This window comes from Lathamus discolor, chromosome 3 (genome assembly GCF_037157495.1).
Source record: "Lathamus discolor isolate bLatDis1 chromosome 3, bLatDis1.hap1, whole genome shotgun sequence".
In the NCBI taxonomy this organism is placed as follows: domain Eukaryota; kingdom Metazoa; phylum Chordata; class Aves; order Psittaciformes; family Psittacidae; genus Lathamus; species Lathamus discolor.
In genome coordinates, this window is record NC_088886.1 from 126,678,665 (window position 1) to 126,695,282 (window position 16,618).

At 41.2% G+C, this 16,618-nt stretch overlaps 1 long non-coding RNA gene across 1 annotated transcript; it reads right to left on the reverse strand.

Annotated features, from left to right (window-relative positions):
• Positions 1 to 7,243: 7,243 nt before the first annotated feature.
• Positions 7,244 to 9,955, reverse strand: LOC136011220 (uncharacterized). The gene is made up of 4 exons (XR_010611299.1): positions 9,824 to 9,955; positions 9,502 to 9,629; positions 7,939 to 8,026; positions 7,244 to 7,307 (listed from the first exon to the last, which is right to left on the reverse strand). It is a non-coding gene; the product is annotated as an uncharacterized LOC136011220 (long non-coding RNA).
• Positions 9,956 to 16,618: the final 6,663 nt, after the last annotated feature.

Here is a 16,618-nt window from a genome sequence, read left to right on the forward strand (position 1 = left end):
GCAAACTGACCTGCAGAAGATATATTCAAGGGAAGATAAACACATCTCTAAATGATTATTAACTACAAGAGTTAATAAGTAACACACTCTTTCTGTGGGTACACAAACTCACTTTTATGTTTAGTCCAAACTCAGATTTAGCCGTCAGTAGGAGTAAAATATGAAAATGAACACTAGGTGGCCCTGCCTTGGCAGAAGGGCTGGATTGGGTTATTCCCAGAGGTCCATTCCAGTCCTAACAATTCTGCGGCTTGCAGAGGCAGACCTGTGTTTCCCCTCCGGTGGAATAATTATCCTGCAAGTGTTTCATTTCTTAATTTCAAAATCAAGTTTGGCACAGTGTATGTGTGGAAAGAACAGCAACCAGAGGGATTGACATTAAATTATTAATTAAAAAAAAAAAAAAGAAAAAAAAAAAAGGAGAAATATAGCAGCATTTATCTATAAATCCAGTAAGGCTGGGTGTTGGATATATAGCAATTGTAGCATGATTTTAAGAAAAATGAAAATCTGTAGCCGTTCTGAGTGTGAACTGGGCTTGCATGGTACATTATAAAATTTGGTGCATGGAACAGGTTAAAATTTAAAAAATATTAATACAAAGCTTATTACCCAATTTGACTGTGAACAGCTCCAACAAACTAGAAGCATATGCTTACTGTAATCTCTTAGCCTTTTTGTTCTTTCACAGTCCCAGCGAACCTCTTCACAGAGATAAGGAAATGGACAATGAGAAAATCTTCTTCCATCTAAATTAGAGGACAATACTTTTTAAAAGGATGGTCACCTTTATGGGTTTTTTTGTTGTTGTTGTCATGGTGCTCTTGCAGTTGTACCATATGACTCAATGTGCAGAGACACCTCTTAGTTTGCTGATTACAATAATTCTCCATGCCTCTAATCTACACATTTGTTGAACAGTTCAGATCTCTGACCCTTATAAAATATGTCTATACTGGATGTTATGGATCAAGCAGAGTTTTGAAGTCATGTGTCACAAGCCAGTTCTAACACAAAACCAAGTTAAAGCATCATTGAATGTGCATGAATAAATCTGGCCTTGGCCTAATACAGCTAGCTATATAGATTAGCTATAATGCAGACTAGCTATAGCTGACCAGGAGACTATATAGAACTTTCTTGTCTCTGTTTCCAATTTAGTTATATATTCACTGAAAGCTGCTTCATGTTTATTTGCTTTGTGACCAGCTTTAAGAGAGGCAGGTTATAACAGAGGGGATTTGTCCTGCTCTTCTGCCATGATGAGTACATAACAATAAAAAAAATCTCATTTTCAGTACATTTTTATCGGGTAGATATCAATGGGAATATGTTAAGGCTGTCAGACAAATTAAAACTATACTGATGTCAACTATTTGGCTTCATGATGCCATCCATAATACAGATCATGCAGCTCATAGGACACCGTACCAAGGCTTCAGGCAAGGGCTGTTTTGGCTTGCTCTTTGATGCAGTGTAAAGCAAAGGGCAGCCTTAGATGGGGTTGCTGAGAACGATCTAGCCTATGGCTCATCTGACCTCTGAGGGACTCCTCTGAAGGAAATGCCTTTGTTCACTGTAGCCTGCAGAGCAGTATCATTTCTAAATTGCCCTATGCAGAGAAATGATAGCACATTCATCAAGTGGCCAGGCCCATTACCCCCATGCACAGAAAGGGTTCAGAGTACTGAGGTGTACAGAAATAGGTCTATTCTTGCACAATGAATGTTCTAATGCTCAGCTTTTAGAGGATGTCCCCAGCTGAAGAATCAGTTACTCTCGAGTTTTGGCTTCAATTTCTCTCCTCTCCTCTCCTCTCTTTCTCTGTAGGAAAAAGGTAAAGTAAGCACCAAGACACAGCTTATCTTGTGTGAGGAGCTCCTCACCTACTTAAAGCTTTTCCAGTTTTCTTCACTGTCTTAAAACTCCACTGGCCCAGGGAAAGATTGTATTACAGAGACCTGAAGTTATCTTTCTGTGCACAGAATTGGCAGCAGACCACTTTGGACACCTGTCCATTTATCTCTCTAGCCTCACATATACTAATATCAGATCATCTTCAGCATGAGTTTGTGTGCCAAGCAGGTATACCATGAAAGGCTCTGGGAAAATATCAGCAGTTCTTCCTATATACCAACACAGAGGAGAGTAGGGATCATGGCTGTCAATCATCATACCTTTCACAGTCAGGAAAGCAGTCAGACAGACTCTTTGAAAAGGACAGAGTCATTCTCTCAGTGCTAAAGGTCACACAGGGTAGAGTAAAATAGCTGATCTTTACATGAACACTTTCTCTCAAGGATAAGAGAGCTTGCCTTTAGCCTCAGTCTTTGTTAAAAGGTGGAATTTCCAGGAGGAATTCAGCCTTCTTTCCCATCATTTTCTTGCCTCATAAAATATGCAAGAGTGTGCTGGCAATGAACCCTGCATCAATTCATCAACGCACCATTCCTGAAGCTTAAACCTCTGCTGTGCAGGAGAAAAGTTACCATCTGATAGTAGGTTAGATCCATACTGATGCTCTCAGTGCATTAATAATTAAGCAGGACTTTCAACCACATCGTTTAATATGACAAAATGTTTTTTAAGAATTGTAAAATTATCACTCCCCCAAAAAAAGAGTTACCAAGATTATAAAGAAACCATCATGCTCAGTAGCCTATGTTCAGAGACATAGAGCATTCCTTCCACTTACTTTAACACAGCAGTAGCATTCAATGGCTTCAGGCTGTAATTAACAGCACAAAGCTCTCTTACTGGGAGACAGGATAACAATTCAACAAAGTATATCTATATTCTGCAGCAGGTTCCTGAGATGCTCAGGGTTTAAATAAGCAAAGCTAAAGGAAGTTGTACAAATTACAGTTAATACAGGTGAAAAGAAGCAAAAAAACCAAGCACTAATATAGGAAATTAATCAATTCTGCTGGCATAGCCTGCTAGCTCCAATCAAAAATGCTGCAGTTTGTTTTCCACAGTTCTGGGACTTTTGAAACATTATGTACCAAACTGCTTCTAAAGCAAATGTCATCCATTCACTTGGAATAATACTAAAGCATTAGAAAAAGAAACTGATAGGATACTTCTGGTTTTAGAGCTCATGCAAAATAACTTGGGAAGTTTTTCAGCACATGGATTAAAAAATCACAGAGAATTCCAGACTACTACGCCAAGGCCAGATGCTCACTCCTATTTTAGCCTGAAAACTTCGTGCAAGTCAAAGACAGTTCCTCCAGGTTTTAGACCATTCCTGGGGACTTTTTAAGACAGAGAGATGGAGGACGTAGAGGTTGGATGAGTTGTTCCAATGCTCGTAGCCTGCTACCAGATGTCATTTTTCCTGGGGGTCTGATCTTCCCTGCTTTCATAAATGGAAAGGGAAAGGCTAGAGAACAGCTGCGCTGTTACAGGTGTCAGTGCTTCAGGACATTTTCGCATGATCACAAATATCTGAGTCATCCCAGGTCAGCTCAGTTGTAGCAGACCTGCAGATCACTGCTATGAAAATTATCTCATAGTGTCAGTTAATTGCTGCTAAAAGACACTGGTTTTGTTTGCTTGTTTTGGGGTTTTGGTGGGGTTTTTTTGTCTGAATTTCTGCTTTGGGTGAGTTGTCTGATGTCTGGACACTCAGGACTAATTGGTAGTCTTTTTGAACTAAATTACCACAAGTAAAAATGAGCAGCCTCATACAATAGTTCTGTTGAACTCTCTTCCTCGGGGTAAATGTGCCCTTTCTCATTAAGCTGCACTCATTGCACTATGTTAGACTGAGATGCCACTCAATGGATAGTACAGAATTACTTCCACTTCTATCATTTCCAGGTGAGAAAGGGAACCTCTTATGGTTGAAATGACTGAGCAGAGTGCATGACAAACACCCAAAACTGTAGATTCCCTGTGAGGTGGGAAAGCCTCCTTCAACTCAGTCATTCTCTGCCTTGGTCTGTCATGTCTAAAAATCAGGCTGAAGAAGTCTGTTCTTGTCATCTTGGCTATTTTTATTGCCAACTGACTGGGAAAGGAATTTTCTCCCATCACATGTATATCTAATGGCTGTCACAGAGGAATCCTGATACCTAAGAGTTCGGACATATTCTTTTGATACTAGTGTTAATAATAACAGTAAAAATGTCACTTTTCTTGTCAGCAGCTTGATCCTCAGTGTACTTTCCAACCCATGGTCTCACTAGCTTCCTTTTGTCCCCAGGAATTAAAATGGGTATCTCAAAGCAACTGCAGCAGCAAGCAGTGGATAACTACAATCAGTGTCATACAGAGGCTAGAGAATTTTTTTTCTGTGGTTTTTCTGTAACTTTCCTTGCTTGGTACATAAATATGGATTCTGTTACCAGCTGAGTTGGAAGGAAAACTGACAAGAATGTTTCTAAGCTTCTGCAAAAGTCAAACCTTTTTTTATGTCTCAGATGGAAAAGGTGAAGGATCAATATTTATAACAGGTGGCTTGGGTTTTTTTGTGTGGGGCTTGTTTTCTGGTTGGTTCTTTTTTATTATTATTATTTTTTGGGTGGGTTTTTTTTGTGTGTGTTTTTTTTTAATTAAAAATCAGTATTAATTCAAACTACTTTGAACCAATTCAGTCATTATTGAAAAGAAAAAAAGGTAGCTTGTGATATCAACTCTTCTGCAATCATTCAAGATGACGAAAACATTTTTTGGAATAGCTGAAAAGTGGCCTAAAACATCCATTTCTTATTTACATCTGTTTACTCTAAGTGTAGTCTTCACTCCAGCTCCTAATGAGGGGAAAGAAAACCAAGCTCAGAAGCAGCAGTAGAACTAATGCTGTCGTAACATCCCTTCAGATTTCTGTGTCTGTGTTCAGGGCCAGCTGCAAGTTCTTTGCCTTCCTTCATCTTCACATATGCCAATCTGGTAGCAAGAAGTGTCAGCTCAAAAGTACAGAGAGCATCAAAGCAGCCAAACCAATGTATACCCTCGGGATTGTGTTGCTTCTGATTAACCCTGAACAGTTTCCGAGGCTGCAGTTTCTTAAGATGCAGACTTCACAGGTCATTGCTGTCCGGCGCCATTCCTTTCCCCTAGTTTTTGCTTCCACTCCCCTTGTTTGCTGACCTCAGTATTTGTGGGACCACAGTGTAGACTGTATTATTAAGCTTAAAAACACTCACTCACTGTTAGGCTTTCCTTTTGAATTGTAAAATTGTGGCTCAAATTATGTGAAGACAGAGAAAAGCAGACTGCTGGAAGATGTACTTACTATTTAGTAAATCCTTACCTGCTCCTCGACATTAACCATTTAAACTGAAAGGTAACGAAAAATAAAACCTTTACCTCAGTGAGATCAAGCACTCAATATATGATTATTCCTTATCAATTCTGAAAAAAAATAAAATTCAACAACTGTGGTTTGGATTCTCAAAAAAGAGACAAGCCGGATACCCAAGAGTAAGATTCAGTCTAAATAATAAAAGTGCCTACTAGAGAAGGAATTGAAGACTAGGATTTTCCTTATCTCCCTGTGGCAGATAAACGTCTTCTTCACCAGATTACACATCTATCTCCAAAATAAAAAGGAAGTAAAAGTTTTGGAAGATTCAGCTTCAAGTTTGCTGAGGAAAATGAATTATGAAGCTGCTCTGGAAGTGTTGCAGAGACATATGTCAAGGGTAATATTAAAAGCTTTGTTAGATAAGGCCAGGATGGATTTGTGTGCTGACCAGCAATCTTGAGGAAGATGCAAGAGTCTGTAACAGCAGCATACAACACACTTAAGCAATGGTTCAGAGAACAGTTAAACTTCAACTAACCATCATCTCCACTAAGGTTCAGAAAATGCCAGGATTGGAAAGGTAGGCTTCTAATTTTAACTTTTAAATCCAGTGCCTGGATTGAAATCATGTGTACCTTGGCAATCTATGGATTCTAAAACCTAAAAGATTGATTGAAGCAAATGAATGTTGCAGTAGTAACAAAAGGTCCTAATCACTTCTGTAGAATAAAGATGGACTCCATCCATTTTAAGAGGCCTGTCTGACCAAAATACTGAATGTGCTTGCAGGCCACAATCTAATAAGACTAGATAATAAAGAAAACCCACATCAGTGTGTCAACAACTTCACAGCAGCCACATGGGGGTAAAGTGTTCACTTGGTAGATTCACTTGGTATTGTTGTGGCTTAACCCCAGTTGGCAACTGAGCATTACACAGCTGCTCAACTAACTCCCACTGGTGGGGTGGGGGAAAAAATTGGAAAAGTTAAAGTAATAAAACTCATAGTTGAGATAAAGACAGTTTAACAGGTAAAGCAAAAGCCACATACGCAAGCAAAGCAAAATAAGGAATTCATTCACCAATTCCCATGGGCAGGCGGGTGTCCCGCCATCCCTAGGAAACCAGGCCTCCACCACACATAACGGTTACTTGGGAAGACTAAATGCCAGAAGTTTGAACATCCCCACTTGCCTTCCTCTTCCCCACATTTATATGCTGAGCGTGACACCATATGGCACGGAATATCCCTTAGATGAGTTGGGGTCAGCTGTCCTGGCTGTGTTGCCTCCCAGCTTCTTGTGCACCCCCAGCCTACTCCCTGGTGGAGTGGTGTGAGAGGCAGAAAAGGCCTTGACTCTGTGTAAGCACTGCTCAGCAGTAACAAAAACATCCCTGAATTATCCACAGTGTTTTCAGTACAAATCCAAAACATAGCCTGTACTAGCTACTATGGAGAAAATTAACTCTCCCAGCCAAACCCAGCACATGAGTCTATCTCATGGTAGTTAGAGGATGTTAATGTAAAAGTAAGAAAGGCTTTTGGAAAGGATGTGTTATGTTTCACTATGTTTTATGTTTCACACATTTTCTTCTCCCTAACATGGTCTTTCGTTCATACAGTAGCATAGCCCAGATTTCAAAGGATTTCCAGGAACTGCAATAACACCTGGAGAAAATTGGAGCAATGAAGTACCCCTACAAAAACTGCATTCTAAAACTGTGAAAAACATTTTTAATAGGAGGAAATGACTCCCAAGTGGTTTGTTTAAAACAAACTGTACTGCCACTTTAAGTCTTCATTGTTTCTTATTCTCTACACAATAATATAAGTTTAGAAGAAGGAAGACCACAGTATCAGACAGCTGTTAAGAAAATAAAAGAATACAAGCATTTAATTCATGCCACTGACACTATGAGAAAGCAGGGGAAAATCCTGCTCCCCTACTTACCTCAGATTTCTCAACCTTAGGCAGTAACTGCATGCTAGAACGTACAGTGCACTTGGTTCTCTCTCAGATGTAGCTGCCAATGCTGACACTATTTCTGTCCTCTGGGCAGAATAACATCCACAACAAAGTTATGGTCACACATTTTTGGGGATAACAAATCCAGGCAATCCCTACTCTGGGTTAATCAAGATATAGCAGAGCCACAGCCATAAGAGGTCCTCAAGGACAGCAGAGCTGCTGTCAAGTGGTAGGCTGGGTTCCTGTAGCAGAATATCCCATTTGTGAGTTCGCTAAAGTCCATGGACCTCCTGTATTTTGGCACTGGTGGCATTACCTGCCTGGGATGACCCAAATAGAGACAGCTCTCTGAGCCACCCTCTATCAGCAGCAATTTAATTGATTCTTTTTTTACGATGGAGCAACAGACCATAAAATTCAGAGCAGGGAGAAAGCACCATTTAAATTTCTCAGCTAGGCAGGAGAAATTACACATTTGTCTGTTTGAAGCCCATCAATGTTGCAGCTGTGTCCAGTTCGTCCTCCCCATGTGTTTGCTAGCCAGGTCTTAAAAAAGGACATTGCTGAGGGTTTCTATGATTGAAAGTGGTCTGGTGAGAATAAGATATAAAAGGAGCAGATTGAAGATTCAGCTTTTATGTTACCCTCCTGGCTACATCTCAGGCTTTCTGGAGACTAACAAGGACATTCTCTAAGGCAGAACACTTCACTTACCCTTCCATCACTTTTCTTTCTTTCATGACTACTTTCCAATAAGGACAAGGAGAAGAAACAATCAGGTTAGCTCTTGAGAATCTGTTTCCTATTAGCAAAAAAAAAAAAAAAAAAAGTGTTCAGAGCTTTATACATGGCTGTTTGGTCAGCAGCTGCATTTACAGAATATATATATTGCCTTGAAAATGGAAGGAGCCGCCAGGAATAATGGTCTATAAACTAAGCTATAATTCTGCTGGCTCATAAAAGTACCTCAGAAGACCTAGACTGGACAACCATTAAGATTACAACAGGGCAAAGAGGTTGAGTACATTTATATCAGGAGAAAGAGAGCAGGGCACTGCTCCAGGAGCTTCTTTCTGCCTTCTCAAAATATTTCAGAACTTTCCTGTGTAAACTGTATCTCCAAAGTGAAGAATGGAGGAGAAAAAGACAGTTCAGTGCCCAGGCCACTAAACAGTAAAAAAATAATAAAATAAGAAATCAACTCAGCCATGCTATTAGTGTGACTTTAATGACAATGGTTAAACCTTGATACCACATTTGTCTCAGATTCTTCTTTTGCTACAGTGCAACGAGCAGTACTGAATGGGGTGTCATTGAATTGACTGTCACAAGTTATTGCCACATAGAAATTAGTGAGCTGCAGGACTGATAATACAATAGTCATGATGGATTAAAAATCTGTTTCATACATCCTGAGTACACTACTTATTTAAAGTACTTAAATTATGTACTTATCTTGTTGGTCATGTGATCTAGCACCCAAGTTTTATTACAGGGCAGAGAATTGAGCACAGCATCAGAAAGGGATGAAACTCAAGTATGGACTAACTCAAGGTTTTTTACAGTCAGTGATCTTTTATAGACTGCCAGCTTTGCATTTCTGCAGCCAAAAGGCACCCATTCTGAAGATAACCCAATGCCAATGTTAGCTTATGGTCCCAGCTGTTTAAGTCTGGAATAACCCTAGCGACATCAAATACTTTAGGGGAATATTTCTTCTTTAAGAGTAAAACAAATAAACTTGTGGAGAAAACTGGGGTGCTACTGATAGGTTTGTATTACAGCAAGTATTAGTAATCCTCCCAGAGATAACTCAGGTCTGAAAATGAGATACAGTGGACCTTACATACAAAGTATAGGTGAGTGCACTGCACGCAACCATAGGAAGGAAAATGTTTTGGTGAAGCAGAGAAAGGATAAACAGGAATGTTTAAATTCTCACTGCTTTTTTTTTCTTCCCAATGGGTTTTGACCTAGGAGGTCTGGGGAAAAAGAAAAACACGTAGCAATCACAAATCACAGTAGTGCCCTCTTCGCTCAGGTTGTCACTTTTAAGACTAATTGGATGCAGTACCTTTAGTTACACAAATCTGGGATACTTAAAACTATGGGGGAAAATAGCTGAAGTGTGCTCTTCTTAAATCAGAGAGCACCAGGTGTACCAAACTGTCCAAAGGATCCTGACACAAAAATATAAACAGAAATAAAAGCAAAAAATCCTCATTAGTTTACTCTTCCCTTTTTTAATATGATCCCTTTCAGAAGTCAGGAGTGTACCTTCCTGCTGGATTTGAATAATGAAGGTCTTACAGATCCTCTGAGATTTTCTTGGCCATTGCTAGATAAAAGAGGTCTCCAGACATCATGACACAAAATGCTTGTACTGGAGATAACACATTGCATTCCTAAAATGAGGAGACATAAATGACAGTGAACAGGTTTCTACTTTTCATTTGATCCCGGGGGAGGAAACTGAACATATTATTCCAAACTCTTCAAAATCAAATGTTACTTTTGTTCTAGCGGAATTGTTTTCTTTTTTTTTTTTTTTTCCCTCTTCTCCCTTTATTGCTGGAGAAAGTTAGCAGTGAATACTCACAAGGTTGAAAGCTTCAGGAGGTGACAGAAGGAATTCTGTCTGCACACATAATATATTCAATAACTAACCCCCATGTCCACCCCTCCAGCAAAGCTGCCAAGCTCCAGCAATCCCAACTTCAGAGTAAAGTCATTTCCTTATCATCTAATGAAGGATGTATAGACATTTGTTATTGTCATCAATTCATTAAATAGGCACAGGCACCAGCAGTCATCAACTTCATTACAACCCAGATGGAACTTGCTGAAAATTATTTGAGGGCAGTGCAAAAGGAAACAATTGCCCACACAAACCTCAGCTGCAAACTATGACACTGATAGGTGTTACCCTTTCAACCTTATTTGTGATGACAGAGTCAGGTCTAATTAACTGCTTAATGCTCAAGTATCCCTGAAAAGGCTTGGTTTGATGGCAAAGAGAAATGGGGCCCAAAATCTGACTGAGCAACACTAACTGTAGTATTTCAGAACTGGCTCTCAGAAAGTCTATCTCTGAAGTGCTCTCAATATGCAGAGTCTCCTCTCTTTATTCCTTTTGCAATTAGTTGACTGTCTATTGTTTCTTTTCTGTGAAATATTTTCCCAGCCTGTAACATCTGTGGGAAGCCTTCAGACACTTGAAAAGCTCTTTGGATGATTGTCACACACCCGTACACAATATGAATACACTGCTACTGTCATGCGGACAATTTGGAAATTATTCTGAGTGAGAGCTGTGGGGGTGAAAAGGGCCAAGCTACCCTGATCAGTGGCACCTGTACTTGGGGACCACGGAGCAAATCCCCCACTCTCAAATGCTCACACCCTGCTGTGGAGTTTCAGCTCTTTGCTGTAGATAATCCTCCTTGAACAAAGGGACAGAAAGATAAACCCTAGGGCAACATTGCACTAGCCTCAAGGCAGAGAATTAATGGCACAGATAAATAGCTGCCTCCCTCCAATGTTAAATCAGACCTGTTCTGCTGATCCTCAGCCTGCTAGATGTCTGATAGAACTTTTGTGCAGTCTTTCAAAGTGGCTTGTGTGGTTTGCCTCAAAATCCGTCTGGCACAAGGACAGATTTGTCTGCAAAGACCTTTCAATAAAATATTATTTTCAAGCAAGCCTGAGAACTCTGAGAAACTCTGTCCAAATGAAAGCATGTTTCATTTCTTATTTCAAGAGATAAATTCATGAGTTTGCTTCATCTCCAAACTCAGCCAAAGGTTCAATGACTTGTCCCAGGATATAGGATTTTTAAAAACCTAGCAACACCTTAGGGGTTTCATAAGGCATAGAAGGCTAAAAATCTTCATGTTACAGGCCCTGAGGGGAATTTCACTAGATGTGCAAGAGCTTCAGGGACAAGCACGGTGGGGAACTACTCACACTGGTGAGGTGCTTTAGAGCAGAAGTGCTTTAGAGCTTAGCACGCTTGATATCAGAATCTTCAGGGAGAGGTAAATGTGGAGATGAAAGCGTATTTCACTCCCCAGCAGATGATCAGGGTCTCTTGATGCTCCTACTGCTGTTTCAGAGAGCCGATGTCTCCATATGCATGGTGAAACATACCTGGAAGTGAGCAATAACAGAAGCCATTCTCTCCAGTCTCATCTTCAGTACTTGCTGAAGAGTCTTAAAAGTGATTCTCCTTCTTTTATTTTACTTTCTTTCCTTCCCTCCCATGATGCTATCTCACAGGACACCTAGGAAGCTTGACTTTCAATCATTTCCCCCATTATTCAGCCCTCTGCTACCCAACTCCTCATCTCCCACAGTCCTTCCCTCCTCACACTGCTTTCCATCAGCACAACCATACCCTCACAGAAGGATGCATGTTTTATGAATGACTCACTGAACACCAAGGTGCTGGTGCTACTTGGCATTAATTTGCTGCCTTAGTAAATAATTTACAGCTTCTTAGCTGGAGGTACACACCTGAAACAAGACAGCCATCAGTGGAGTGACACAGGGGGGGTTACTCATCCAAACAAATTCTGCCTGGCATCATGGTTCATCTTGTGTTTTGTTTTTTTTTTTTTTATCCAGTGTTAGACACTAGCAATTTTAAGCCCATCAGATCTGAAATCTCGCCCTATCTGTAACTGCCATTTCTTCAGTGGCATTGCCTGGAAATCAAATCTGTTGATTACTGAAAATGATTCAGGCAGGAATGTAGCTAAAGGTCAGGAGCATAATAAAAGGCCAGCTTCACCTCCCCATAGCCTAGTTGAGGAACTAGGAATGGCAAACACTCATGGTCTGGTCCCTTTTTGCCTTTGATCCTTGTCTTCTTCCACTTATTTCCTCCTTGACCTACTGTATCCGGGCATCTGCATGCAGATGTCCCTGTTGTTACTGGCTGTGGTTAAACCATGACAGCCCAACACCAGCAACATGTTAGCCTTCCACTATATTAACCTGGATGTCTAAAATGCATATGCCAATACACAAACCAAAACTCCCTACAGTGTGTTATGGCATCCTCTGATGACAGCCAGTAGAAGGGATACCGGCCCTGCTCAGGGATGTCTTGACAGCTGTTAATTGCTGGGAGTACTGTGCTCTTCCACCTCAAATGGTTCTACACCTGGGTTGGAGCAACCCCAGGCACAGCTACAGATTGGGCAAAGAAGAGATTCAGAGCGGCCCTGCGGAGAAGGACTTGGGGGTGCTGGTCGATGAGAAAATGAACATGAGTCGGCAGTGTGCGCTCGCAGCCCAGAAAGCCAACCGTATCCTGGGCTGCATCAAAAGGAGCATGACCAGCAGGTTGAAGGAGGTGATCCTACCCCTCTACTCTGCTCTTGTGAGACCTCACCTGGAGTATTGTGTGCAGTTCTGGTGTCCTCAACATAAAAAGGACATGGAACTGCTGGAACAAGTCCAGAGGAGGGCCACGAGGATGATCAGGGGACTGGAGCACCTTCTGTATGAAGATAGGTTGAGGAAGTTAGGGCTGTTCAGCCTGGAGAAGAGAAGGCTGCGTGCAGACCTCATAGCAGCCTTCAGTACCTGAAGGGGGCCTATAGGGATGCTGGGGAGGGTCTCTTCGTCAGGGACTGTAGCGACAGGACAAGGGGTAATGGGTTAAAACTTAAACAGGGAAAGTTCAAATTGGATATAAGGAGGAAATTCTTTCCTGTTAGGGTGATGAGGCACTGGAATGGGTTGCCCAGGGGGGTTGTGAGTGCTCCATCCCTGGCGGTGTTCACGGCCAGGTTGGATGAAGCCTCGTGTGGGATGGTTTAGTATGAGGTGTCCCTGTCCATGGAAGGGGGGTTGGAACTAGATGATCTTGAGGTCCTTTCCAACCCTAACTATTCTATGATTCTATTCTATGATTCTATGAAATATCTAATTTAGTAAAAATGATACTTTACATTACAGGGAAAGTAACTTTGACATATAACAAAATTACCCTGAAACTTCCCGCTATATAGCTATTAAATAGCCTCATGAGAAGAAATAGCAGCCTTCCAGTATCTGAAGTGGGGCTATAAGTATGCTGGGGAGGAACTATTCATTAGGGACTGTAGCGACAGGACAAGGGGTAACGGGTTCAAACTTAAACAGGGGAAGTATAGATTGGATATAAGGAAGAAGTTGTTTACTGTAAGGGTGGTGAGGCACTGGAAGGGGTTGCCCAAGGAAGTTGTGAATGCTCCATCCCTGGTGGTGTTCAGGGCCAGGTTGGACAGAGCCTTGGGTGACACAGTTTAGTGGGAGGTGTCCCTGCCCATGGCAGGGGGTTGGAACTAGATGATCTTAAGATCCTTTTCAACCCTAACTATTCTATGATTCTATGATATGGCAAAAAATAACAGGGGTTCTACCCATGACTTCTCTCACAAGTCTATGATCAGGGCTATATTGGACCAGATGCTCTGTAACTATGCAGTTAAGAACATTTTAACCTGAACAAGCACACACCTTAGAGGCCCTCAAATTATTTAGGTACCTAACTCAACATGGGCACCTAATAACTGCCTTTGACTTCCATGTGTGCAAGCTAAGGCTCCAAATAACTTAATATCTGTACTTTGTTAAATTATAGAAGTAGAAAGTCATCCTATGCAAAGTTATTATGCTAGAGAGCATATACGAAGTGAGCTCCAGGGTCAGCTGGGTCATTAGTGCGAAGTAAGAATCACAGGCTGGTGTAAAACTGGTGCAAAACTGTGTGGTAGTCAGAAAGTTAATTTGATCCTATTCTTACAGCATGGCAGAGCAGGAATGGGCATCAGGAGTCCAGTGAAGTCAGTCTTCCTCACTTAGACATGCAAATATCTTCATCCTAAAACACAGAGTCAGGGGGTTCTTTAAGCCAAGTACAGCATGTGGAAAGGCAGCCCAAAGCCTCAGGACTCCAGAGAGATATTTAACTATCTTTGCTTGGTTTTGACAAATGTGAGTAATGTGAGCACCAGGGCATCTTCCAACTGCAGGAAAATTATTTAAAAGAAGTGCTCAACAGCCATTGTATGACACATTCAGGACAAGCTGCAAGAAGGAGAGAGGGGACAGGAGATGATCTTCAGCTGTGTAAAGAAAAGACTGTCTATCCCTCAGTTTGCTGAACAGCAGTTATACCTGGCAAATCTGACTACTTATTGCCTCTTAGGCTGTTACACAAAGATGCTATCACACCTTCTCTTTGGGATGAATGGCAGCAAGTCTGGTGAGAAAAGCAGGCAGTTAGCGGTGCAATAAAGCATATGATACTTGTCAGAGCCAATCTGGCTGACAACTGTGTTGTGCCAGATCTTCCCAGGCTGGATGAAGAATGATAAAGCAGGGCCCAATCTAGTCTACAGCCAGCCTTTGCTGGACCAAGGGAAGGGCAGGGACAGCTGTTTGGAGCAGCGAATTGCCCATGCAAGACCCAGAGCTTGTTTCTGCCAGCAATAGGGATTCACCCACATGCTTTGATTTCTCACCCACACTGAAGAATTGCAGCATAAGCCTGTGCTCTTTGAAATGCTAAGAGATAGCCTGGAGGTGTTTTTCCTTAACATAAGGTCCAGATATCCTGCTGGCATAAATCAGCAGTGCACCCAAGGGGTCTGGGAAGCTGGATCTTTACCTGATGTAGATGGCTGCAGATCCACTTCTGCACACTGGCAGCTCTGTTAAGGCTGACCATGTCAGTATGGCTGTTTACTGATGGAGAGGCACCCTCCTCAAGTGGGTTTTCCATGCCTTGTCCAGTAGAAGGGAATTTTCTCCAAAACAGAGATAGCAATGCAGAGCCATGCTCTTGGCTGTCTGGTCTTAGCAAAAGAGTACAGAAATGTCTGTCCTTGTCTTCCATGCATAGATCATTCTTCCTTTAAGCTAAACTAAATATGATTTTCACCTCAGCTCCTTGGACTGCAGTTTCAGTAAAACTGAAAACCAAGACTTCTCAAAACTGGCTTCAAAAAGGAAAGGAAGAGAGGTTTGTTTGATTTGCCTTCTGGATTTTAGATTCTGGGTTCAAGAACTTTCAAACTCTTCTCCATAGTCACAAGGGTTAAAGATTGCTCAAGTAAAACAAGCAAACACCTTTTTTCCCCTTTTATCCCCTTTTATTCAGCAGATCCTAATTAGAGTCCCATCACATCCTAGCACCTGTACAAATGGAGACAATAAAAAGCCAGAAGGGGAATAGGAAAGGACAGAGTGGCTTAAGGTCACTCTAGAGCAATGGAAGAATACAGCACAGCTCAATTCAATACAGACTAGGATGTCAGCCAGAAGCCCGTGCAAATTTTGAAATGTTCATTTAAAATGTCATTTGCATTATTCATATTGAATACATTTCTTTCAATACCTAAGACACATTTCCAAAGTGATATACCTCAGCAAAACATTGTGTTACTTTGTGCCTTGAATGTGGCAATGCAGTTTAACAGTATGATAACACTTACGCTTTTGTTTGACTAAAAAAAGCGTGAAGAAGTTATGGTTAGGAATTTAAATTTATTCCTACCAAAAGTCAGTTCCTGACTGATCTAAAGACATCTTTACATCCTCCAGCATTCATGAAATTGTTTGGGATAAGTATAGTAAGAATTAGGAGAGCAACAAATATGTTTAGTTTGAGTTTTCATTTAGGATCAGATTTTACCTTTAGCAGAGAAGGGAGGTGCTTTATTACAGACTCTGTAAGCAGGCAAGATCTGACCCTGAGTAGTTAATGCAATAAAAATCCAGCCCAAGCAACAGTAAATCTCATGATTAATAATGGACAAGGAGGCTGAAAGGCGGAGGGAAAAAAAAAAAAGTGCTTGACTCCACAGAGGCTGAGCTCAATTTTTGTTTTGAACCTGAATGAAAAAATAAGGATGCCCTTCCCACAAGTCTGCAGATACGGTCAAAGGTGTTCCTATTTGTTATTGCAACATGGCAGGTAGAAAATAAAATTGGGCTTTTTCTGGGCCAGAGGTGGACTTATTTTTATGGTCCTGCCATGCTGCCTTTTGATGGTCTTTGGCTGTTTTAATGGTTTTGGTTTGTATGCTGCTGTAAGATGAAAAATGTGCCACTTCCTGTATCAAGAAGAGAAAAATACCGCTTTTCTCAAATTAGACTGAAAAGGAAAAAGGAAGGAGGACAAGTCTTAAGCAGTCTGTGACAGCGAGGGTCCCTATATACACTCCCACAAGAGCCATCAGTTGAGAAAGCCCAGGTTTATGAGCAGCTGTGTTTTCCTCTCCTCGCCTCTCCTCGTCTCCCCAACCCAAAGACTCCCATTCAATTGCCATTCCTGTCCCAGAGACCCTGATCCAAACCTGCTTAAGAAAAAAAGGAGAATTTAATTCAGTTTCGACAG